Here is a 27,229-nt window from a genome sequence, read left to right on the forward strand (position 1 = left end):
TGCAGAAAAATAAAAAGAAAGCAAAAATCTCCCATATTCCCCCTTTTAGAAATATAGCTACTAATCACATAGTAGTGTATATGTGCTAAAAAAGCATACACACACGAGTGTGCTTCTTTCAAAATGAGCATGGAATATTTTAAAATAGTGCAATTGCATGCATAATAATTAGATTTTAGGTTCACACTGGAAAACCCCCTAAAAGCCCACAGAGCCTCTCATTGAGTCATATTCTTTCTTAACCAAAAGAAAAATTCAGGGCTAAGTCCTTTGAAAGCCCATAATTGCTGGAGGCCAAAGTATGAACACAGATCCTGAAATTGTCCAGCCTTGCTATTCTACTGCACATCCCTGAAGGTTTTAATGTAAGCTGGGCAACGTGTGTTGCATTTGATTACACCTGCCGTGCCTGTCACTGACCCTCCTGCTTTCAGAGAGAAGCAAAGCCATATTGAGTCTTGAGTCCCCTCTTTCTTATTTTTAATTTTTTTATTTTTAAATTTTTTGGGCTGCACCCTGTGGCTCATAGGATCTTAGTTCCCTGACCAGGGATTGAACCAGGGTCCCCACAGTGAGAGTGCCAAGTCCTGACCACTGGACCGCCAGGGACTTCCCAGATCCCCTCTTTCTTGTTGGCTGCCTTTTCTTTGGAGTGACGTTAGCAGTCGAAAGGAAATTTGGCCCTCCTCTGTCATTAGAACACCCAAAAGATCTCTAACTCTGCGTATGCTTGGGGATCCAGGGGAGCGCTGTCTGCATAAAGAAGTCTGCACATTGCCCTCCTCTCTGGGTATGTATTCGCCTCCCTTTCCTGCATTCCCCAGACTTTTTGGAAAAACTCCTAAAGGACAAGTGAATTGATAGCTGTCACAAACTGTAGCAAGCTTGAAATTCCATTGGAAAATTTTTCTCTTATTTTGGAAATTCATGTAAACTTGGTCTTCTACTTTATTTTTTTAAATTTTTATTGGAGTATATTTGATTTATTACCATGTTGTGTTAGTTCCTGCTGTACAGCAAAGCAATTCAATTATACATATACATATATCCACTCTGTTTTTAGATTTTTTTTCCCATATAGGTCATTACACAGTATGGAGAAGAGTTCCCTGTACTATGCTGGCCTTCTATTCTTTTTTTTTTTTTTTGAAGTTCATACTCTTCAATTTTTAAAAAATTTTATTGGAGTATAGTTGATTTACAATATTGTGTTACTTTCTGGTCTACAGCAAAGTGATTCAGTTATACATAATACATATATTCATTCTTTTTCAGATTCTTTCTCATATAGGTTATCACAGAATATTGAGTAGAGTTCCCTGTGCTATACAGTAGGTCCTTGTTGGTTGTATATTGGCCTTCTGTTCTATCATAAGACAGCATTTGTTTTGATCGAAGGGTAATGGGTCAAGCCATTACCGCTCACTCCTCCCTAGGTTGTTAAAAGGCACTCTTGGAAGATGTCCACGGTTTTCCATAGGTTTTCATCTTCCAACCTCCTCACCTCCGGCATGTGTCCATAAGGCTAAGAAGCCGCCGAAGTCATTTGTTCAGTGAAGCACATCACCCAGTGTTCCTACATGAACACGATGGAAGGTGATGCCTTTCTCAAGGGCACCTTCACCCTCACCTTACTGTTATTTTTGTCACAGGATCACATTGGAGACGAGCATGATTGCCTCAGTGTTTTCTGAGTCATCTTAGTAAACAGAAAACCCTGAAGTTGTTATATTTGTGTATTTGAATATAGAATTAATATGTAGACAAAGAATACTTAAGTTTCTGGAAATTTTGAAGGATTGGAAAGAAGATTTGCATCCTGTTTTTATTTTTAAAAAAGTTTTTATTGAAGTATAGTTGATTTACAATGTTGTGTTACTTTCTGGTCTACAGCAAAGTGATTCAGTTATACATACATATACGTATTCTTCTTCATACTCTTTTCCATTGTGATTTATTACAAGATATTGAATATAGTTCCCTGTGCTATACAGTAGGACCTTGTTGTTTATCTATTTTATATATAGTAGTTTTATATCCTGTTTTTTAAAATGAATAAATACAGGCTCTTAATGTAGTTATTTGTATAAATGTAGAAAATAGAAATATGAAGAGAAAATCAGTCACTCAGATAAAAATCACTTTTTTTAGACATTTCCTTCCAGAATTTTTTTCCACTCAAATATGAGTGTGAATGTCTGTGGGTGAACGTAGACATGTCTGTGGGTATTTACAAACTTGGGATCATGTATTACATCCAATTTTGTATCCTGCTCTTTTTATTTGATATTGTGAGCATTTGTTGGTATCGTTAAGTATTCTTAACTTGTCTTAAAAATATTCTCAGTTGTGCACTCTATTACTTGTACATTAGATAATACCTACCTTAATATGTGTGTGGGGAGGGGGTGGGGACATCATGGGAGGTAGGTTCTCGGTTTGGTAAATGGTTATTGCTCCTGTTATCAGGGTTTTCAAGGTGCTCTCCAGAAGCTCCACAGGCACAGTGTGGAAGGGAAAATGCTCTCACCAGCAGTGAGTGCTGTGAGTGTGCAAATGTGGGGTAAACTAAAAACCTCAGTTTTTCTCAGTGATGCTGAGTTATTCGCTGACCACACACTTAGTGAGTCTCCACCGTGTGCCAGGGAACGTATGCGCCTCAGGGAAAGAGCAAGACGTGGTTCCATCCTCGGGAATGTGCAGTCGTAGGAGTGAATCTCTGCTCAAAGTAGCAGTGCTGACCCTTAAGACGTGAGTGAGTATTTTAGGGGGAGAAATATTCATTGGTCTGATACGTTTGCAAAACGCTGCAGCTCTATCTCACTCTTACAGACTCACAGAGCTTCTCAGTCTCGAAAAAGTCTTGCAGAAAAAAAAAAATCAGTTTTATTAAATCAAGTATTTCCTGAATTTATCACCAAAATATTTACACCAACACACTAGGATTCTCCCAAATTCTCCTAACAAATACCGTGAATTATTTAGCACCACAGAATTTTTATTGTTTTTGTATATTTATGAAAACTTTTAGGTTTAATCTAGGTTGGAGGTGGGATTGTTACTGGAAAAATCAATGTGGTGATATAAATTACCAGTGGACGCGTTCCCTTGTCTTGAGTTAGTCTCAAATAACAGCCTAAGGACATCAGTGCCAACACTTTATCCTGAGATTTCAGCACTGCTTCATAATTGTAAAGCAGATTGCAGTGGTGCTTAGCCATGTACGTCTGCTTACAGACAGTTCAATTAGTCTCTGCCTTGAACCCCTGAAGACCTCTCTTTCCAAGTCCATTATTTGACATCTGTCAGAACATGGCTTGAAATGCTAAATTAGAAGCTGCTTCATCTGGTAACATCTTGCCTCCTTCTCTAAAAGTTTTTCTATTAAGTTTCTCTGAAATAAGTTCTGAGAATGCAAGGGCTTTCTCTGATGACTCCTTATTGAATATTAGTAATATTTTAAATCTGCTCTGCTCTTGGCTCCTACTTGTAACTCTTGGGAACCTTTAGTAACAGTACAGCAAGCATCCAGTATCCAGTGGTGGCACCATTAAATGAAAGCAGTTTTGACGGGTGTTGATAATTCACATTTCCATCTCAGCTGACTTATTATTTGGGGTCCGTAAGTGTTTTCTGGCACAGGCATACCTCAGAGACACTGTAGGTTTGGTTCCAGACCACCACAATAAAGCGAATTTCTCAGTAAAACTAGTCATGTGAATTTTGCTCAGTGCATTTAAAGTTATGTTTTCACTATACTGTAGTCTGTTTAGTGTGCAATAACATGATGTCTTAAACAACATACATACCTTAATTAAAAATAATGCTACTTCAATTAAAATACTATTGGAAAAAGGGTGCTTATAGACTTGCTTGATGCAATGTTGCCACAAACCTTCAATTTATAAGAAGTGCAATAAAGCAAAGCACAATAAAATGAGGTACGCGTGTACAGTATTTCTGAAATGTAACCTGTTGTTGGTCTATGGGGAAAAGTGTATATTGAGGCATAGAAAGTATGGGAAAATTGGTAGTTTTTTATCCTATTGATGGGAGTTTTAAATTATCCTAACGTTGTTAGAAGGCAATTTGACAATTTTTTCAGTAGTTAAAATATCTATAATCTTTGAACAATTTAACTGCTAGGAATTTATCCAGTTAAAATCCTCATAAAAAGAAGCTCCCAAGATAATGTACAAGGATAGTCATTTCAGCTTTGTCTTCTTGTAAGGTATTAAATTAATGTCATTACATCCATGTAATTGAATACCAGGCAGCCATTAAAATGTATAAACATATCTGCATGGGAAGATCTCTAACATGTAGTAATAAGTTGATAAAAGCAAAATGACAAGAGGCTTATACAGAATGGTATCTCTTATTTAAAATGAACGCTAACAAAAACTGTTAAACTTTTGTAACACAAACACACAAATACATACATATGTGTGTATATGTAATGTATATAGGTTTTTTCCCAAGGACTATGCGCAAGAACTACTGGTTTTGTTTACCTTAGGCATAGGGGCTATACTAGCTTGTATTTTGCCTTTTATATTTTTCTGTATTTGAAATTCCTAACATTGCATTTATTACTTTTTTTTTGTCAATGGGGTTATCTGTATGATGGTTTTTTTTCTAATATTAAATGAGATAACACATGTTAAAAAAAAAAACAGCCTAGAGCAGTATTCCATTGATATTTCAATATGATTTTGAAAAAATCAGTGTTGTTCAGAAATAATAAGGGCCAGAGGAGGTGAAACATAATATACCATGGAGAGTCAGAGGAGTGGAAACCAGGGAAAAGATATGAAAAGGAAGATCTGTTTGGGAAATGTGGGAAAGAGTGGCTTTTTAAAACTTTACCAACTACATTTTCTTCCCTTTTAAATTTTATTCTCTCTGTCAATCTTACTCTTTTGCAGCTGCGTTTCTACCTTATTCTTCAGCTTCTTTAGCATTGAACTCCATCTCTGTGCTGTTATGTTCTCCTGCTCCCCATCCTTGGTCCATGTGGCTTTTTCTTGTTCTCTTGTCAGGTTGGGGTTGCAGTGAAGAGTGAGGATTTGGGTGTTGGGACCAGGACGACCTTAGCATTGATCATGTACTTGCCACTGGCCAGACACACGGTTGATGTCTTCCCTCAGCCTAACCTCTGAACTTCCTTTTCCTTATTACATCAACTGGTTCTGATGTTGTCTAGCCTTGTAGGAGGAGACAGTGCTTGCTGGATTTTTTTTTTTCAAAAAATGGTTATGAAATTGCTTAAGCGTGATACCATTGATATGATGGGAAAATGAAGTATTGCCTAGTAGAAGAAAATATTGACTTGCAAGAAACCATGGTGGTTTATTTATTGTGATGATTATCTAACTTAATTTACCAAACACAGCCCCCCTACTTGTAATCGTATAATTGAACAGCTGAGGCCTACACAGTTACCCAAACAGACTAATCCCTATCCAATTAAACAACAACATCGAGCTGTAAAATGCACATTTCCCTTGTGATACTGTGGGTTTCTCAAAGCTCAAAAGCTTAATATCCCGCTGTTACTGTGATTTTCTGACTTGACTAGTTGGTAAACCAAAGAAAATCCAAAGTACGTTGCACACCAGTGTGGAGGATTATTATAAATAGTTCCTTATCTATACGAGGAAGACAGCATTTAACTCTGATTCTGGTCTCCATTGGCTTTTCTGTATCACTGAGTCTAAAGTTAAGAGCTTGAGGAAAGGAATTACACACAAATAAATAGGTTATCATTGAATTCATCTGAGTATTCGATCTAGCCTCTGAAGCTCAATGCCTGTGATCCTGAGTTCCATCTGTGTGTCACAGTTGATTTGGTGAGAGAGTTGGTTACATAGGAACAGATTGATTTTCCAACATGGTAAATGAAACAGTGTGACTTACTGATAATCTGTTGATAGCCGGATTTTAAATACTAACTAAAGTACACAACTGTAAAAAAAAAAAAAAAAAAAAAGGACTATGTTCAGTTCATGTTCAGTGTGAGTTCAAAGTGGTCTATAGGATGGTGACCACAAAGAAATATTGAAAAGAATATTGATCAAGACAATGCTGTCTTAGTATTTCATTTTAGCATTATCTTTTAATTAATTTATGGCATAGAATAACAAATAATACTAACCCGTGTTTACTGAATCATGTAAGGTATTATGATGAAGTGCTTTAGTTGCGGCATCTCATTTATTCTCACCTTAATATTGGCTTTTCCGTCAGCTCCATTTTAAAGGAAAGTTAACCTACCAAAGTTCACCCAGCTAGTAAGTGGCAGAGCTGGGATTTGAAACCAGTCTAGAATACCATTATGGATGAACCGATAACCAGAGTAAACAACAGGTTGGTTTGGAGACCGTTGGGAATGGAATAGGAAGAGAGTACTGATCTTCATAATGTGATTTTGCAATTTTAGTTGAAATGTAGGCTTGTGGAATATCAGATAGTCATACTTAAATATGACTATAGCCTAATTATAGCTGTTCCTTTGTCTTTCAGAAATATGCTGTACAAAAATCTGTTTTGCTTAATTCACCAATGAAAGTTTCCCTACAACTTATGGGCATTATATATTTTAAGTGTGAATGGTGTTGGATCACATAAATATGTAAAATTTATTTTTTTCCATTTTATTGATAAATACAGTTGTTAAGTTTAACTTTGTATTAGTTACTAATTTCAGCGTTGTGTGTATGTGAATTCAATTAGTTTATCTTTCTTTGATTTGCAACTCTGTTTATTAGTTTTCCCCAACTTTTGTATAGTCTAAGAATTCTATGGAATAAAATTATTTTTTGTCTTTTGCTTTTAAACTGGTTTCCTCTTCATTTAATTACATGTTCTCCTCTGCCATGAGGAAACAGTATGAATAGATAGTTTACATGATATGCTGGGAATTATTTTTGGTTTAAAAAAATACAGTTTAACCAATTTTACTCTTAAATTATGAAAAACTTGAATATAAGATGTGTTTTAAGTGTTTCTTGTAAATATTTAGGTGAAAAGTGTTCTCATGAAAGATGAACAATGCCAGGCTGTGACTAAATATACATTCGTTAATAATTTTGACATTTAAATGCAATAAACACAAAATTGTTTGGCAATTACTTTTGAAATCTTCTGTAAGTAATGCAGCCATACTTCTCCACAGATCTTGTGATGGTTCCCACATCCTGTTAAAAATGAATTCAGCATCAGGGTGATAAATGTTGGTGGAATAGTCTTATCAAAATAAAATGAAACTTGGGCAGTGGCTACATAGGGGGAGGAAGAGTTAATATACATTAATGAAAGGCTTGAGTCGAAGCATAAGAAACGGCTCCACGGTGGTATTTGAGTTCGTTCTTTTCTCCTGTGAAAGTCTGTTGTTTTTATGTCAAGTAACAGGGCTGCAATGACACATTAAATTGCCAAGTAATTGGCTTTTAGTCAGTTAATACCTTTTTCATCTTGGATAAATTGCATATATTCCCTGAGCTTCATTAACCGTATCTTTTTCTTTTTAATAGCTTTGTTGAGATAGACGTTACATGATAATTCACCCATTTAAAGTCTAATGCTCAGTGTTTTTTAGTTTATTCACTGTGGTATAATCATCAGTACTAACTCTAGAACATTTTCATCACCTGCCCCCCCCCCAAAAAGAAGCCCCCTTCCTATTAGCAGACATTGTCCATTACCCACCAATTCTCCTCCACCCCACCCCCTAGGCAACCACTGATTTAATTCCTGACTCTCTAGATTGGCCTCTTCTGGCCATTTCACATAAATGGAATCATATTTATATGGTCCTTTGTGACTGGCTTCTTTCACTTAGCATAATGTTTTCAAATTTCATCCATCTTGTAGCATGTATCAGTACTTCATCCTTTTAATGGCTGAATAAATATCTTCATAGGGATATGCTACATTTATTTGTTCATCAATTGATGGATGTTTGGCTTATTTCCACTTTTTGGAAAGACTATTGCTGTGAACTTTGATGTACAAGTTTTGTGTGGACCTATGTTCTCAATTATTTTGGGTATATACCTACAAGTAGAATGGCTAGGTCATATGGTAACTCTATATTTAACCTTTTGAGGGACTCCCAGACTGTTTTCCTTCCAAAGCAGCTGTACCGTGTATGAGGATTCTCATATCTTTACAATAGGAATAATAAAACCTGTTTCACCATTGTTAGGAAGATTAAACAAGACAACCTGTGGTCAAGTGGTTAGGGTGGTGTGGGCACATAGTAAGGGCTCACTAAATGTTCCCTTCATTGGTTTGTCATCATTGGAAAGACCTCTTCTATCTTGAGCCAAAACCTGGAGCCACGGGAATCCCACTGAGGAGAAACAATGAATTGACTGCCTCTCCCAAAGCTAGCCCTTCAGATTCTGGAAGGTAGTTATGATGACCTCTTTATCCAAGGTTTGGCTTTAACAAGTTCAACCTTATCCCTATTAGCTGTACCTTGTACATAAATAGACCCACATAGTCTTTCTTCTATAATTATGGAAGTGTTCAAGAGGACCAAGGAGTGATCGGTGTGACCCTCAGTGTAATGAAGGGGCAAGAGCTCTTGTATAGGATCTACTCCCATCTCTGCCACTAACTATGAGTCATTGAACTGTTACTTCATGCATCTATAAAATAAGGACTCAGACAAGATGCTCTCTAGGTTGCTTCCAGCTCTAATATTTGAATTCTAATATAGCCAGAAAAGTAGCTTAACTTTATAAATATCTTGACTTTTCCCAGCGAAATACCTTAAGCCTTTCTCCTAAGTCATCGTCTTTTTTTTTTTTTTTTCTGACTGAAAAGCTTTGTTCCCATTAGATCTTGCAATGCTGGGGAGCTTTTCGTCAGGTTTTACTACTGAATTCCAAAAACTCAGAAATCATTTAAGAATAGATATCCCTGCCTCTTAATGCAAAGAAGTGTCCTAGAATGTTCAGCCGAGGCGGCAGAAGCAGCCTAGCTTCTCCCTCTCCCTCTGAGCCTACGCCCTTGCTCATTTGAGTTTGGTTCAATTATGTTCCAAAATTCTCCTAGAGGAATGTCTTTCCTTTCTTCTGCACTCAGTTTCCTGCCTTATGGGCACAATAAATGAGGGCTGATCAGGAATATATCCCCTTTTGCTGGACATTGAATGGGTAGATATGGATTCATGTTAGTCTAGGTAACTTGGAAACCATAAAGATTGCTCCACAATTTTGTGCAGGGTACATAGGAATTTTCATGGCCCAAATAGGGTCCAGCAATCTGGAGTTTCTTCCTTGTTAGACCCAAGGGAAATATTCCTCCAAATGCTTCCTGGAATTTGGTAACTCACTGGCAAAACTATACAGGTCTCAGTAGTAAATTAGATTTTCATGAGAAGTTCATCTATCATAGAAACAAGGTAAGAAAATAGAACCCTGTAACACCCTTTGCTTTGGAGAGCCTAACGGATGTAGGATGTGGCTCATTGATTTATAGATAAAGAATGAGCTGCAGAAAGTGAAGGAAATGTTCTTATAAGCATTACTTTTCAAATTTTTAGGGTATATATTTTGCATTTTTAAGTACCATGTGTATAGAATTAGTTCTACACATTGCAACCAAATTATAAGTGGCCTTTGTGTTACAGTTTTGTTGTTGAATATCTGCCATGAGGCAAATGACATTGGGGCATACCAAGTCAAGTTAAGCTTAATATACCAGTTTTTGAAGACTTAACTTAGTATATTTTGAATAAATTAGTATAATTATAACTTAGTATAATTATAATAATTTAGTATAACTTAATATACTAAATAACTTAGTATATTTTGAAATACAGCAAAAATGTTCCATCTTCATATGCTAAAGAAGAGAAACAGACACTTTGGCAAATAGTAGCTCCTCAGTACATTATGTCAGGATGTTCTCTGTATGTGCATAACTTTTGGTTAGATAATGTTCAAGATATTTTAGTTGGAGAATACTCTTGTAAAGACTGCCTATCTCCCGTCCTCATAAAGCCAGGCTTTATGAGTCTTTTTTTTAAATTTTAATTTTATTGGAGTAGAGTTGATTTACAATGTTGTGTTAGTTTCAGGTGTACAGCAAAGGGATTCAGTTGTACATATACATACATGCACTCTTCTTCAGCTTCTTTTCCCGTATAGGTTATTAGAGAGGATTGAGTAGAGTTCCCTGTGCTACACAGCAGGTCCTTGTTGGTTATCTATTATGTATAGTAGTGTGTGTATGTTCACCCCAAGCTCCTGATTTATCCACCCCCCCACGTTTCCCCTTTGGTAACCGTAAGTTTGTGTTCGAAATCTGTGAGTCTGTTTCTGTTTTGTAAATCTTTGACCAATTATGGCAGAAATGTTGAACTATTTAGGTTATTTCTTTGTCCACTATTATCTAGTTTACCAAAAAATTGTTTGTTACGAAAAGATTTGTTCATTTGAAGCACCACATTTTAAAGTGAGAAATGAACAAAAATGTTGTTTAAAAATGTAAAAACAGAAGGAAAAAAACCCCAGTGATCTCATAAGTAGAATGTTGCTTTCCTGAATAGGTAATTGATATTGTGCTCACTGCTTGATTAGCTCCATGATATAAGCTGCTCTAATGAATGGTGACAAAAGCACCAATTAGCACACCCAACCTCTGGCATTAGCATCTCCCAGTAGACTTGTAGGTGTTTCTTCCTTAATGTGTGTGCCTAGGGTCCCCAGAAGGGAGGTGGACTTTTAATACAGTGTAGAGATAAATTCTCCATGTTAAACAACCCTCATCTTCTCTGTGCTGCTGGACCTTTTCAGAGTCTTAGAGGAGTGCCTTTCTTGGCAAAGAAGAAAGAATCTTGAGTTCCTCAGCAGAGAATTAAAATGTCTTGTTGATGGAATGAAGCCATCGGTCCTCATGGAGCCCTGTATACATGTAGAGCTTCTCTCCTCCAGATAAATATACACTCTTCCTAGAGGAGGAAGAGTCGACTCAATTTTATTATGTTTGTTCATTAAATTAGGCTAGAAAAAAATGAAAATGGAAAATATTTGCAAAGAATATCTATCAACCCTCTCAAATCTGGACAATTCTCGCACATTTCATTTTCTAAAAAGCACGATTATTAAACTGTGACAGCTGAGAATGAAATGAAGCAGTTCTGCCATGTCAGACTTTCCTTAGCTTTGACAGGGTTGCTACCCTGGTTGATAAGGGAATTTCAATGTTTGTTAAGTTCGCTCTTGATTTTCTTATGGAAAGGATGGAGAAATGCCAGGAAGAGAGAGAATGGTAAATCGTTGAACGATCCTACCTAAAGATGACAGGGTTTATTAAAAACAAACAAACAAACAAACAAAAACATGCCACACGATTCTGTCTTAGGCCTTGACCAAGCCATTATTTTTGTCAGTGGCCAGGATAAAACGTAGGCAAAATGCTTCTGTAATGCACATCCCCTCAAATCTGGGAGGGCAGGAAATATATTGACTGACAAAAAGACGGTAACGATCTGGAAAAGTAGATCAAAGAGATGATTCTTCACAGGGATAAATGTAAGAGTCAAGAAAATCTAGGGAACAAGTCCAGAAGAAATTCTTAGCTATTATACCTAAGGGAAAGAATACAGGACAGAAATTCTCAGTTTTGGTTATACACTAAAATCACACGCGTGGGTACCTGGGAGCTTTTAAAAAATGCCAATACCTGGGTACCACTCCAGCCAATTAAGTCAGAATCTCTGGGGGTGAGACCCAGGTATTGGTATGTTTAAAAATCTCCCCAGATGATTTTATTGTGCATCCATGCTAGAAAACTACTGATTTTCTTTTGTGGATAAATGCAATAAGGAAGTAACAGTAAGATGTCACTGTCTACCTCTTTACAAAAGCTAATTTTTTCTTAAATAATCAGACCACATTTAGGCTATTGTATGGAACAAGAGACGTACTCAGGAAGAGCAAAGTGAAAATGGTGAAGTGATTGAAGGTCTTGTCTGAGAACTGTGTAGGAAATTGTGAATGCTTACATGGCTAGTATAAACGTAAGGCAGTAAACATTTTTAAAGAAGAGATCTCAGTATGCTTACCTTTATACTCAGGTTTATCAAGGAAACGTTTCTGGGTTATTATTCTGGGGATGTTACAAAAAATATTAGGCTAGATTGTCTACAAAGAATCAGAATATTACAGAGAATTTCTTGTTAGAAATAGGAGCCTAATTAAAACAAGTCATTTTGACAAGTCTTTGACAGTTTGGGGTTGTGCATGTGTATCAACCCTTCTGGTATTTTTTTGATTGTTTCAAAGCTAATAATATATTCATAATTTCAGGTTTTAAATCAATCTTTAGATAGGTCACCAAAGACTTCATTATGGTAGCAGAATAAAGGTAATATAATCAGCTGTGAAATTTTTAAAAATTTTGGTTTATATTGTACCATAGTTGATTTACAATGTATTAGTTTCAGGTGTACAGCGAAGTGATTCAGTTATACATATACATATATCCATTCTTTTTCAAATTCTTTTCCCATTTAGGTTATTACAGAATATTGAGCAGAGTTCCCTGTGCTATACAGTAGGTCCTTGTTGGTTATCTACTTTAAATATAGTAGTGTGTATATGTCAATATGTGTGTCTATGTTAACTCTGTCAACAGACTAGTCTAGAATATAGAACCCTGGCTTTCCAGTCATGGAAAAGCACGCATTACTACCAGTCCTTGACCAAATCTTCCCATTTACCACACCTTGTTTTAAATAGTGTAATAAATCTCTTCTTTCTTTAGTTTCCTTCTTGGAGCACAAATCTCACAACCGTAAGCATGTGCTTCCTCTGTTCTTCTTCTGGTTCCCTTGGGCACCCAAATTGCTGGGTGCTTCTTTCCCATCTGAGAAGTATTATGAAGAACCTCCCCTTTCTCTCCACTTTGAGGTAGGCAAGCAGCTGAGGCTGGCTTGCTGATGACAGAGCGGGGAATAGTGTGAGAAGAGGCTATTTTCACTTCAGTCCCTTGACTCTGTCAGAACTGAAATGTGTGAGTTTGTATTTGATTGCGTGATGTTTGACCTGGCCCAATCTGAGCTTGCGAGGGAGTTATGGCAAACCCTTGAGCTGACATTGAGCCATCTGAAGACTTGTTACACTTGCCCTCTTGCTAACTGGTCCTCAAGTTACTGATTGACTTTTCCTGATGACAGTTTTGCTGTGATTTTTGATAGGATATTGTGGGCAGGGCATATACCTCGACTAGTAAGTCCACCCAAGTATGTCTTATGTGCCTTGAATTCACTTTCAGCCAGTGTCGTATTGAACCCATCCTGGCTGACAGGCTTTACTTTCCCTCATTTATTGGTGTATCTACAACATCAGCAGGAGAAATTCTCCATGACGGATGTCTGGACATTGCTACTCATTCGCAATCAATCTATGCATCGAAATGATCACTTTGGTCTGGTTATTTTATGCTGAGTCTACTGTAGTAACTGTGAAGCATTATTTAGTAACGTGTTATTTTAATTCTAACTTTAATTATTATTTGGCAGTGTAATGAAGTGGCACGGGAAGTATAGCGTTCATTAATTGTTGAAGTGCGAGAAAAGAGTTTCTCCCTCAGTCTTAGTGTCAGGGAAAGGATACTTGCTCCATGAGGGAGGGGGTCGGAAACGAGGGCCTTCCTTTGAATGACATGTTAGCAGCCTGCGATAGGATGTGATGCTACGGAGAGGCCACGCGATAAAGGCCAGTGGGACCACCCAGGGTGCATTGGTGCACAATTAAAGATGGCTGTGCAATGAAAGCTCTGGGACCTGTGCTCAGATCAGACCCCTGCCTGTACCCAGTCATCGACTGGAGGTCACAAATTATGGGCTTTGAGATCTTTCTCCAGAAAGTGAGAGTATTTGATCTTAAATAATTCTAAAATCTCTTCTTCCTCAAAAACTGGTATTATATCTACAGTTATATGGTATGGTATTATATGTTGTAATTTTGGTATTATAATTATAAAACCATACCTCATTTGTGTATAGTATCAGAATTGTATCTTGTATAAGATTTAGTAGTAATTCCGACGTTCATCCCTACTTTCAGACTTGCGGTTCTGCTTACATAATGTTGTTGGCGTCTTTACACAGAAATGATGAGAATAAAAAGAATTCTTAGGATTATGGGTAATAAGTACTATGAGGTACAGTTTTGGGGGGAGTAATACTTCCAAAATCAGGAGAACTGAGACATTTTCCCCTCAAGTTCTTAGAGAGTTCAAAATATTAGTGATGATATACATTTAACATAAATACAGGTATAAAATGATACAAAATAGATAACCCAGGAGCGTGAAGTTTGAACACTGCCCTTCAGAAAGCCGTGGAAACACCAGCCACGGAAGACAATGTGTCAGCTTTTTAAGAAATAATCAAGAGACATAAGAACAATGAAATGATCTGTCTGTTGGAGCTGCGCGATTTCTCTTGTGTCTTGAACAATAGGTCCGTACCCCACCCCTTGCAGATAACAATTTTAATCCTGGGAAAATAAGAATTTGCATATTGATCATAGCCAGCTAGGACAACTGACAAAATAACCCAGATGGTGGTTGTGTTTTTTTTCTTTTTTTTTTTGGTGGTGATGGTGATGTTGTTTTAAAGTAATTCTCTAAGACCGTACATTTTCTAGATGGTATGGGTTTATTTATTCTCACATAGTACTTTCTGGCTGTTATCTTTCTGTGCCTTCACATTGCTTAGGTCAGTACCATGCAAAGTTGTATTTTCTCTCCCTGAGTTCCTAATGATTTTTGCCCTCTTAGATATTGCTTTTCTGGCTCCTTGAGTTTGCTGAATCATTGTCTATGTCTCTGGGAGACATGCTGTTATTTCCCAAAGGAGTCACTCCTGACAAGAAGTGATCACCGGCGTATTCGCAGCTTAGGTGTTTTTGCTGTTCGGCTTCTCTCTAGATAAATCACAGTCTTTGCAGAGCAAGTGTGCAGCTACCTCAGGACTAGGAGATGGCGTGGTGAACGTGCTCAAAGGAATTGGTGACAGGTTCTGCACGGGTTTTGTCTGCAGCCCTTGTTCCCGACATCAGAAGGAAGGTGTGCCATCTGCTTTTTCGAGCTGAGGTGTTGGTTCCCACTCTCAGTCTTGTGTCTCATGCTCTTGATGTGACTTTTGAAGCTGCTGCCACCGGAGCTCTTGTATATTTCAGAGGCGTGCACAACAAGTTTGACAACAAGCAGTTGGGCAGCATCTCTAACAGTGTGTGTGGCTTTCTAACAGCAGTGGATTACTGGGGATGTCCTCACCTGGACAGTCTGCTGAAGAAATTCGGGGCGATTGATCAGAGATCACTTGGGTTAATTAAGGCCATATTCCAAAAAGGGGCTGCATTTTACTTTCTGGGTGATAAAAGCTGTGAAAGCTTAAGAAAATCGTTTTCAACACCGTCGTGCATCATTAATTAAAGCTGACAAAAGAAGCAGTCAGAAGGAGAAAAGACCGAGAATAGTGCTTTAGCATTGAAAGCAGATGATTAAAATTGGATAGAGGACGTTCCCAAGCAAGTGCAAACACAAGTAAGGCTTCAGGATCTGGAAGAGTCCACGGTGCCTCACACATCTCAGCCAGGTGTGTGATTCCGGTTGAAGTTTCTAGTTAGTACAGGACCCAGTGGTGGTTTCTCAGACCTGCCAGATCTTAGGGAGGTTTGAAGTGAGGAATATGGTAAAAGAGGCAGATAGATGTGCTGCTTATTACAGATGATGTAGACAATTTTTAGATGAAGGAAAACTGAAAATACTGGCAAAAGGTTTTACTCTCAGACCAAGAGACCTATTAAATGTCGCAGGAATAGAATCTCATATTGTTGTTTCTATAGCACATCTATCTATTGAAGAGGGAGTAGATTTGTTCCTTGTAAACAGATTGTCCCAAGGTAACGCTGGGTACTTTTCAGTTTAGATTCTTTGTGATACATGCTCCATCACTCATTTTGATGTACTGGATTTTGTGGTACTTTTTAGTTTGCTTTTTATTTCGTATAAAAAATCCCACCCATAAATAGAATAAAGATATCATCTACATATTTTTTTACCAGTAGCATTAAGGCCAATCCAATTCTCTTTGATAAAGGAGGTGCATATCCATAAACTCCTTGTGGTTTCTGGGGTATGAATAACAGGTTTCCTACTTTCCCTACATTATTTATAGACCCTAAACATGAGCCTGGTTTTCTCATCTTCATGCAGGCAAAGCTCCCAGGAAATTATTGGGAGCCTTGTGTAACTCTGGGTCAAGTTAATAACTTTGTTTGCTTCCGTTCCCTTAGACTACTCATTGCTATGTGGTGGATATTTTTACTTAAGCTTATTTTTTTGTTTCCCTTTCATCTACTCAAAGTAATATTGCAAGTTCACACGGAAAAATAACCTTTCTGCTTTAATCTCCTCTTCTCCCAAAGGACAGAACCAGTGTTCTGTCTTTACCTCCCTTAGATTCTTGCTGAATTTTCTCAGTACCGCTGTTGTAACATACAGCCCTTGTTTGTAATGTCACAATCAGCTGGCATTTGTCTGTTTGTTTCTCTGTGTTGTGAACTCCTGTTTTGGGGGGATGGATGTCTTATCCATCACAGTGGCCCAAGCTATAGCAGATACAAGGTAGGACCCTAGGAAATGTTCAATTGTACCTTCCTTTAAGGGGAATTATGAACCACCCTTAGGGAATACACAACACCTGGGCTGCTAGCAAATTTCATTTCCTCAATTGACTTTGATGGCAACATGAGATCATTGAAAGGAGCTAGTTTCAAACAGAAGAACGTGACAGAAGAGACTATACTTCCATTTCTCAGCAATTTCCTTCCTTGCTTGTAGGATGCCAATTCCGAGAAGATGCTTTTTGCACAGAATAGCACGCTGGAATATTTTTGCAAGTGGGAAATAATAATAGCAGCCAGCAGTTTCTGTTCCTGCTCTGTGCTAGATACAGCTAAAGGTTCTTCCCATCCCTTACCTATTTTCATGCTTACAGTAACCCCATAAAAAAGAGAGTACATTCCTCAATAAGAGAGAATTTGTAGAGAGAGGTTAATTAACTTCACCAAGACCACTTTGGAAATAGCACAGCAGAGCCATGACTGAGCCTGTTTCCGATCCAGATCACATCTTCTCTTAACTCTATACTATACCTCCTCCCCCCACACTTTACCACTGATTCGCTCTCAGAATCAGTTGGTTACTGGCAGTTTACACCAGACTAGGAACAGTGAGGATACAGAGATTCTCCAGGTATTAAGGGAGAGTTGCTTCCTTTCATAATAATACAGAACCCAAAACCTTCAGGGAGATCCTTTTGAAGGAGACCGTGAGACCCTAACTCACTCTCTCTCTCTCTCTCTCTCTCTCTCTCTCTCTCTCTCTCTCTCGGTTTCACCTTCCCCATGAGGCTCCTGCCCTTCGTGTTCGCCAGCCACCACCCTGCCCCAGGGAGACTGGCGATCTCTCTACCCTAGGACTTACAGAGTGATATGGGATGATCCCCTTCTTTGGCTCCATGAACGTAGCAGAGACCACCGGAACTTGCTAAATGCCAAGGGAGAACGAAACTGTTATAAACACAACTTTAAACCCTATTAGCAATCCAGGCTACAAATGCCAGGCTTCTGTTTTACCTGACTTCACCTTCTCCCAGGACGGGCAGAGCTTTTTCTTCTGCCCATTTCCTTGCATATCCATGTGTTACCATGTCCTAATGGGTTTTCCCATCATGAGGACAAGTTTACTTACTTAGTGTACAGACAGTGTTTGTTGCACATGTGAATCTGTAGGCCTTTTGTAAAGGCTATGCTCATCATTGCCGCCCCTTTCTGGTAGCCACAGTTGAGCTCTCGCTTTGCACGTGTTTAGCTACTTTCTACGTGTAGGGTGCTATCACCCTCTGCTCAGGGGCCCCTTCTCATTTGTGACAAACCATGATTAAGGCCAAGGTAGAGAGGTCCTCCTTGTCTCTTCTTTGAGGCTGTCTGACTGGTCCAGCTTCTTAAGAGAGTTGGTTCTTCCTCAAGTGATGGATGCCAGAAGTGGAAACCCACCAACGTCTGGCCTGTTGGCTAGAAGAGAAGTCCCAAATGGTGTCGATTAGTTGAAATTCTAGGCAGGAAAATTAGCACAAGACCCAGGCTCAGGATAAAGGGGGAGAGGAACCCTCTTGAGTGGTAGAGGGCAATCAGATAGTAGGTAAATGTTGGTCAACATTAGGAACCTGACAGCAGGAAGCAGAGACCGAGTTTTGGAAATGGGGGTGCAGGAGTCAGATGTCAACCCCTGAGTTGACTCTCACAAGGCAAGACTTGAGTTTTGGAGAAACTTGGGTAGGGATCAAAGCGAGACCAGCAGCTAAGTCTGAATTAATGTTGGCCGATGAAGGTCAAAGGTGGTCCGGAACCTGCGACAGGGTCATCCTGTTGATGATCCCACTGCCTCAAATGTAGGAAGTCAGGATACATGGTGAGGAGACACACATGTAAACGAAATTACATGTTCGGTTTCGGTCTCGTGTTGCCATATTGTTACCATATTGATCCCTGCTTAGTTTGGTTAGGCGAGCGGTGTTGGGAGACATCCGGAATATGGGAGAAATGCTGGAAAGGGTGTATTTCCTTCCTCTGTGCCATCAAGCTAGAAGGTAGGTAGTTTGGAGAAAAAATATTGATCAGCGTATAATTTTTTTTACTCAGGGTATCAACAGCCCTATTATTTTGTTTCTTTTAAATTATTATTTATTTATTTATTTATTTATTTGGCTGTGTTGGGTCTTCGTTTCTGTGCGAGGGCTTCCTCTAGCTGCGGCAAGCGGGGGCCACTCTTCATCGCGGTGCGCGGGCCTCTCACTATCGTGGCCTCTCTTGTTGCGGAGCACAGGCTCCAGACGCGCAGGCTCAGCAATTGTGGCTCACGGGCCTAGTTGCTCCGCGGCATGTGGGATCTTCCCAGACCAGGGCTCGAACCCGTGTCCCCTGCATTAGCAGGCAGATTCTCAACCACTGCGCCACCAGGGAAGCCCAGCCCTATTATTTTTGTAATGCAAAGTGTAGAAACTAAAGGTCCATGGGTCTTTTTGGCTAGTGGCAGGAAATTAAGTGATTCACCCCAAGGAAGTGAATTACGATATCCTGGGAAGGTGAGCTATTTTTGTGTATCCAAAAGGGGCACTGGTGGCCTGGCTCCTAACTGGATTTTTGGCCAGCTCTCACAGGCATGTTATTTCCCTGGTCAGAGGCAGGGAAGAAGAGTGTGCTTTCAGAAGGAACCCCTGGCAGGTATCCTCCACTGATTTGGGGATAATTGGTTGAGGCTTTTTACTATAGGTGGACCTCCAAATTATGTGGCATGCATGACATTTTAAAAAGATGACATGCTGAGCCAAACCAGCTATGAAAACCAAGCATTCCCTGCCCGGGCCACTTGTAAGATAGATTCGCCTTGGACCAAAAAGGACTCGTTTGGATAGATTGAGGAGGGTACTGTTTAAGAATCTCATTGCAGATGTTTTCACCCATATTATCATGTCTCCCAAGAGGAGTGACTCTTAAAGGAAGTTCGAGTGGAAAGAGGATTGACACCATTAAGACCTAGGAAGGATTCATTTTCAGACCAGCAGCCAAGACTGAGTTGACATTGCCTGATGAAGGCAAAGAGGGGTGTCAGAGCTCAACCTGTTGATGGGATCATAGTGCCTCAAATGTAGGAAATTACGATATATAATGAGGAGACAGGTACTTAATTAAAGTTATACAGAGTTAACTCTTAAAGTAATTTTTGAGTGTGATATGGACAAATGATTTCTATTTATAGGAAAAATAAATTTTAAACTGTGCTTATCAAGCAATAAAGATAATAGTTTTAAAGTGACCAGTTATAAACTATTTAAAAGCTATAATGAAATAAAAGATGTTGGCACACTGAAGCCCTCTAGTGTATTAAATTTTGTGGCCTGGTCGAAATATTTTGTATATACTCTGAATAAAGCTTGTAACATCATCTCTGTTTAATTGAACAGCAGGGTAAAAAATTAAAAACTCTTCTTTATTAGTTATTAATAGTTACTAATAGTTGTTCCATAATGATTCTGTATTAATTAGGCATTTTTGAGTACTGGGCAACCCAAAAGAAAACAGACATAGGGTGAATGCTGAAACAAATGATATTATCTATAATGCTCAGTTTGAAATTTGGGAGGTAAATCAAAGCAACCTCATTATTCTCACTAATTAACCTTATATAGTGAGTAAATTTAGTAGTAAAATGAGATTTTCTAAAACTTTTCATACTTAAAACATCTTTTATCTGTTCTATGCATTAAAGGTTTCTTAAGATTTTGAGAATGGTTACCTTGCTTTAAAAACATTTTAACAACAACAAAACATGTTTGGACATACCACACTAAAGAATGGTACTTATTGCTTCATATTATGATGGAGAAATGCAGTTTTCACAATAATTGACAACTTTTTCAAATTTAAGAATGTGTTCTTATTTTTCCCACTTGTTCAACTTGTTTTGAGTGATTTTTTAAAAAAAAATGGAGAAGAGAATGCTGTATAAGCTTTTACTGTCTTCACATGAGAATTATCTTGGTAGTAACTCATTCAGTAAGTGATTCAGGCCCAAAAAGCTTACTTGTGAACTCCAACGACTTCAAGTAGGGAGAGAGATTGTTTTATCCTTGATTTTCAAGTAGAGGCAGGTTGAACAGAGGAACATGTTGTGTCTGTAGTAAAATCATCATCCCAGGTTTCCTACTTCAGGCAGAGCCAAGGGTGGCCTATTTTCATCCTAGAGCATTGAATGGGGCTTCTCTTTGGCAGGGGGCATCCTGTAAACTGACCTCCCTGGCCTTCTTCCCTGTTGGAAAGGAAGTGCTCTTCCTGTCCTTATCAATGTTGAGGTTACCATTTCATGGGGCTCTGAAGCCACGAGACACATGGCTGGGCTGGCACTAATGGAAACTGAAGGAAAAAGCCAGAGGGCAGTCTGTGGGTAGGAAAAGAGAAGGAAAAGTGTCACTCTAGATTGTACTTTCCTTCTGCTGACTTTCCGTGGATTGTGCTTTTTTCCTCCCCTCACTTTCCAGCATAGATAAAACAGTACATTTTCATGTCAGAGAAGACCGAGAACGATGTTATCGGAAGATGTGGTCCTTGAGAGCTCCTCCTCTGAAGCAGCATGACAGTTGAGTCGTTAGAATTCCAACCACGCGTATGATTATGTAGATGGAACAAACTGCAAAGGAAGCATTCAGCTCCTTGTGCATTGATATCCACCCTTTCAGAAGAGTGGTGGATAAAAATGATTTTTAAAAGACCTAATTTGCATATAACAAAGAAAACATGCCAGCTGTTTGATTCATTGTTAAACTTAAATGATGAGAAACCTATAAACCAGTCCTGTTCAGTCTGGCTGTAAAATTTATTTTGCACTTGTTTTCAGTGTCTGGTTACCCACAGTAAGCAGATTCTCATAAATCAGTGCTAATGGGAACATCCAGGATGATTGCTAATATTTAGACAAAAGATTTGAAAAATGAGGATGTCACAACTACTTCAGAAGTAATCACAACCCGGGAAATTCCCACTTAGCTATATTTTCTTTGGCTGTTTCTTGTTGGGTGGGTTCTAGTGTCACAAAAGATCCATCTTCAGTTGGAATAAAGGGGAAAACAAGGAAAAATGTCAAGCGGAGTTTAACTTTCTCAAACCTTTGTTAAACCATTCTTTTTCTTGTGTGTCTTCTAGATCCTCTCCAAATCCCAAGGTCATTTACTGTTTAGCTTTGAAGTCTCTAAGACACAGAGAATTTGATAGCTGCACACAGAGAGAGATAAACCTGAGACATATTTTAATTTCCTGTGAGAACAGAACACCATGAGAACAATTTAAATGACTGGAAAATGTATTTAATTAAACAAAGAGTTCTTAACTTGAAGGAATTGGAATGGATTATGGAAGTAGGTCATGGGATTTTATTTTCCAGAAAGCATCTGGGACAGAGCTGTGAAAGAGGGAGAGAGAATGCCTAGTTGGGCATTTTGCCAGGGTTGTGTACCTTCAAACTTCCCAACCAGTTTGCAGATTGCATATTATCCTTGATACTTTATACGAGAGTAAACTAGCTCAGAGGTTAAGCAAGTTACCCAAGTTTTCACAGCTAGGAAATGCTGGAGTGAAGATTCAAATTCAAGTCTTCATGCTTCTACAAGCTAAGCTCTTCAGCCACTCGCTGTGCTGCTTCCCCTAGAGATAATTTCCATATGTTTAGTTTTCTTTGAAGCAAACAACAAATTGGACTTGCAGAGTTTCTTTCAGCCCCCCTGCTGCTGTGTGAAACAGAGCAGACATCTTACCAACATGGTCAGCAGGTCCCTGGGTACCACAGGAAGTGTGTCCAGGATGGTCTGTGTCCAGGTGTATGTGACAACATCCTTCTCCAAAAGCTGTTAACACCTGAATTCTTTGAATTCAGCTTAACGTGAAACTTTCCGATAGTCACAAAACAATAAGTCTTCCCAACAGAGCTACAAAAGGAGAAATTAAACGAGACGACACATCCAAGTTCTATAGGCAGTGCAGTATTGGTGGTATAGTGGTGAGCATAGCTGCTTGCCAAATTCAGCAGGCAACCTGTAGACAATTTAGATCAGAAGTATAGTCTTTGGAAACCTCATTGAAAAAATACAAAGCCTCATAATTGGATGAAGCTTGAATTTCTGGGCAGCTTTATAACGTTCTGAAGGATTTAAGATGAGAAGATAGACTTTGTGGGCTGTGTTTGGCATTCATTACTCCTTGGAGATGTTACGCAGGCTCCTTACAAGGGCTTGCCCCCCTCTTGAGACTTCTAAGACATTGCTGGCAAAAAGAATATCCTCTAAGGTCCGTCTTTGTTTCACCAGGTATAGAGTATCAAGGATACTAAAAGAGTATAGTAGGTGGTTTTTCAGTGATTTTTTCCTTTTGAAAGATCCAGCAGAGAATACTGCCTGGGACTCTGGCCATGGCTTCACTCTTTTGGGCTGGCTCTGCCATTCCCGCATTTCTCTCTGCGAGGTCACCCTTCTGGTTAGCGCCTTTATCAGAACGCAGATGTCTGTAGGAGAGTCTCGTCCACAATGAGAAGAAACACCGGGCTCCTGATGTTACTTCCCATGCTCGTCACAGATCTCTTTGGAAGAACAAGACAGCTGTTGCTCTTGACGGCGAGCCGCCATTCTGGATCCTGCCAGATCTTCCTCCCAGATCGACCATGCTCGTTGCTGGGAGGAAACCACAGTGGAAGGAACTGTTGGTGCTGAGGGTACCTGTAGCAATGGTGGTCACACTGAGATCAGTGGGGGCACATTCCTGGCAGTGTGGAGGGCAGAGCAACAGTTCCTTGAGGTTTGTCCCCGGTAAAGGAAGTGGCTTAAAGTGTTCCCCAGCTGGTCAATCCACTCTGCTGGTTGGTACCATGCTCTCTTCCAGGGGATGGATGTCACCTCTCTTACCCCCCCGGGATGATCAAGGTTTCTCTAAGTTTAAAAGTAACATTTTCAACGAGTTTGCAGGGATGTGGTATTCTGGGTTTATTTTTTTCCCCTGGAAGGCAGAACACTTCAGAGTTTACGGAGCAGGGCATGGAGTGTGCCTGACACCTATGTGCTGGTGAGATTCCTCTCTGGTTTTAGATGTGACCTTGCTACAGGGCTTCCAGTGTCCTAGAAGATGGTAGAAACCCCTGGGATACACTTGTCAGATCCTTCAGTGATGGCAAAAATCACTCAGTTCCTTAAGTGACTTTTCTCTCTCGGGCCAGGCCAAAGGTTGGCTCCGCACACACCAGCAGACTGTGAATCATGAGAGCAAACAGCCCAGAGACGGCTGCCTCTGGAGCTGCCCAGAGGTCCAGCACTACCGTGAGGCCAACTCACCCTGCCCAGGAGCCAGCAGCCTGCCCTGGCCTGGGTGCTCACACACACGATCATGGTACAGGCAATTGGGGCTCTCAGGAAAAGACGGATTAAAAAGCAGGATTCCGTGTTCTCGGCGGGAAGTGAAGGTCACGTCTTGCTTTTTCCCATCCTGAGGCAGCCTCGTGCAGCTCCTGTTCTTGGAAAGGCAAGGCCGTGTGAAATACTAGATGGAACACCGGACCAACTGCCAAGAGACTTGGTTTCAGTTCCAGCCTCACCAAGTTCTAGACCAATGGTTTTAAACAGATAATTTCACCTCTCTGAAGCCTTCATTTAATGCTTATCTTTTTAGAGGTTTTAGGCTTTTCCTAAAGCCGCCATAACAAATGACCACAAACTGGGTGGCTTAAACAGCAAAAATGGATTCTCTCACACTTCTGGAGGCAAGACGTCCTCAGTAAAAGTGGCGGCCAAGTTGGCTCCTTGTGGAGGTTCTGAGGGAGAATCCATTCGAATCCTCTCCCCCAGCTTCTGGTGGTGGTTGGCCCTCCTTGGTGCCCCTTGGCTCATAGTTACATCATTCTAATCTCTGCCTCCGTTGTCACATGGCCTTCCCCTCTGTGTATCTCCCTGTCTTCTCCTTTTCCGTCTCTTACAAGGACATCAGATTCAAGGTCTGCCCTAATCCAGGATGATCTCTTCTTGAGCGCCTTACCTTAGTTACGTCTGCAAAGACCCTTATTCCAAATGAGGTTACCTTCTGAAAGTCCAAGTGGACATACTTGTGTTGTATTCAACCCACTACAGGCATGGTGCTCTCTGCTCAGCCTACTGCACAGGTCCGTGTAAGGAAAACGTGCGCTAAGGCACATGCGTTTTGTGAAAGCTCAAGTGCTATGTTGTATCTTGTTCCTCTCCAACTTGGAGGCCTTTGTAAATTCCTCTTTTTATGGAAGAAAGCCTCTCGCTGTTCTTGTTCTCCATTTCTGTTATCATCTGATCCTAAGCTATCTTGCTGGGTTCATTTCCTGTTGTATTCCCTGAGGTATTTAGTCCAGCCCAAAGAGATGACTTGTATTTTGAATCATCATGTATTTTCATCCTCCTAGTTTTTCCCATGTATTCTTCCACCTTACCATGAGCTCTCTTTCCTCTCCTACTTATCTTTCAAGGCTGGGCTGATACCCCACTTTTGACCAACTGTTCTTCCCCTAGGTTGAAATTTTTCCAGGAGTGTGCTGGAACCGATCAGAGCTGAATGCTGATTGTTAAATATTCAGTGATACTTTTGGCAGCTTAAAATTAGCCATGCAGGGAGTATTTACATCGTGGAAATGGGCAATCTGTACAAATGAAAGCCCCTCCCTCCTTCCCTTTCTCCTTCCCTCCTTCCCTTTCTCCTTCCCTCCTTCCCTTCCTCCCTCCCTCCTTCTCTTTTTCCTTCTTTGTCTCTCTCCCTTTTTTTCTCCCAGCACACCACTGAATTTTTCCCTCCTCTGCACCTCCATACCACTTTGTTTTTATCTCTATTTTAGCATTTTAAACATTATATGCTATTCTTATTATGTAAATAGCCATCATTTCTGATAGAGTTCCTTGAGGCCAAAGGAGTATTCTTTGTTCTGTAGGGCTGTCTTGTATCCCATAGCACTTGCTATGGACTTAACTGATGTCCCTCCCACCTCCTAATCCGTATGTTGAAGGCTTAACCCCCAAGGTGGCTGTGTTTGGAGATAGGGGCTACAAGGAGGAACTAAGGTTAAATGAGGTCATATGCATGGGACCCTGATAATAATAGTATTCGTGTCCTTATAAGAAGAGATACCAGAGGGTGAGTTCGCTTTCTCTCTATGTCAGGACACATCAAGAAGGCAGCCATCTATAAGCCAGGAAGAGAGCGCTCACCAGAAACCTAACTGGCTCGCACCTTGATCTGGGACTTCTCAACCTCTATAGCTGTGAGAAATAAACGTCTGTTGTTGAAGCCACCCAGTCGGTAGTATTTTGTTATAGTAGCTCAAGCAGACTAATATAGCACCTGGTACATACAAAATGCTCAATATATTATATGTTTGTTAAATTAAGTAGGAGGAAGGTATGAAGAATAATAACATTTACAGAACCCTCTCTCTGTGACACCAACTCTCTACAGTATTATTAGTAGACCCATTTGATAGGTGATAACTGAAACTTAAAAAGGTGAGTCGTTTGCCCAAGGTCACAAAGCTAGTGGTTGAGCCCATAGTCTGACTCCATAGCCAAAATTCTTTTTGTTTGTTTGTTTGTTTATGCTTTTTAATTTTATCGAAGTAGATTTACAGTGTTGTGTTAATTTCTGCTGTACAGCAAAGTGATTCAGATATACATATATATATTCTTTTTCATATTCTTTTCCATTATGTTTTCTCACAGGATATTGAATGTATTGTAGTTCCCTGTGCTATACAGTAGGACCTTGTTATTTATCCATCCTAGATGTAATAGTTTGCATCTGCTAATCCCAAACTCCCAATCTTCCCCCACCCCCCTCCCCCTTGGCAACCACAAGTTTGTACTCTATGAGTCAGTTGTTGTTTCATAGATATGTTCATCTGTGTTGTATTTTAGTTCCACTTATAAGTGGTATCATATAATATTTGTCTTTCTCTGTCTCACTTCACTTAGTATGATAATCTCTAGTTGTATCCATGTTGCTGCAAATGGCATTATTTCATTCTTTTTTATGGCTGAGTTAATATTCCATTGTGTATATATATATGTATACAGACACATACATACCACATCTTCTTTATCCATTCATCTGTCGATGGACATTTTGGTTGTTTCTGTGTCTTGGCTATTGTAAATAGGGCTGCTACGAACAAGCCACAATTCTTAAATACATTAAATTTTTCTTGAATAAGATGAAACGTCCTATCCCAGACCTCCGCCATTCAGTAGAGTAGCCACTAGCTACATTGTGGCAATGGAGCCCTTGAAATGTGGCTAATCTGAATTGAGATGTGTAAGACACATACTGGATTTCAAAGATAGTGTGAAGAAAATGAATGTCAAATATTGAAATGGTAAAATAGTAATATTTTATATATATTGGGTTAAATAAAATATAGTAGCTTTTACCTTTTGATTGTGGCTACTAGAAAATTGAAAAAACACATGTGGCTCTGTTATGTCTCTATAGGAGCATAGACTACTGTTTCCTGGGACCTGGAACACCAGTCTGACTGTTGCATTATATACCAGCCTTCATATGTCCAAAGAGATCTACCTTTCGTGTAGGGCTAA

At 39.5% G+C, this 27,229-nt stretch overlaps 1 long non-coding RNA gene across 1 annotated transcript; it reads left to right on the forward strand.

The window, feature by feature from the left end:
* Positions 1-1,008: 1,008 nt before the first annotated feature.
* Positions 1,009-23,588, forward strand: LOC309643159. Its single transcript, XR_014253590.1, has 2 exons — positions 1,009-18,735; positions 19,053-23,588. It is a non-coding gene; the product is annotated as an uncharacterized lncRNA (long non-coding RNA).
* The last annotated feature ends 3,641 nt before the right edge of the window (positions 23,589-27,229 follow it).

The sequence above is a fragment of the Balaenoptera physalus genome (assembly GCF_965194825.1).
Source record: "Balaenoptera physalus genome assembly, chromosome: 14".
NCBI classification, from domain to species: Eukaryota; Metazoa; Chordata; class Mammalia; order Artiodactyla; family Balaenopteridae; genus Balaenoptera; species Balaenoptera physalus.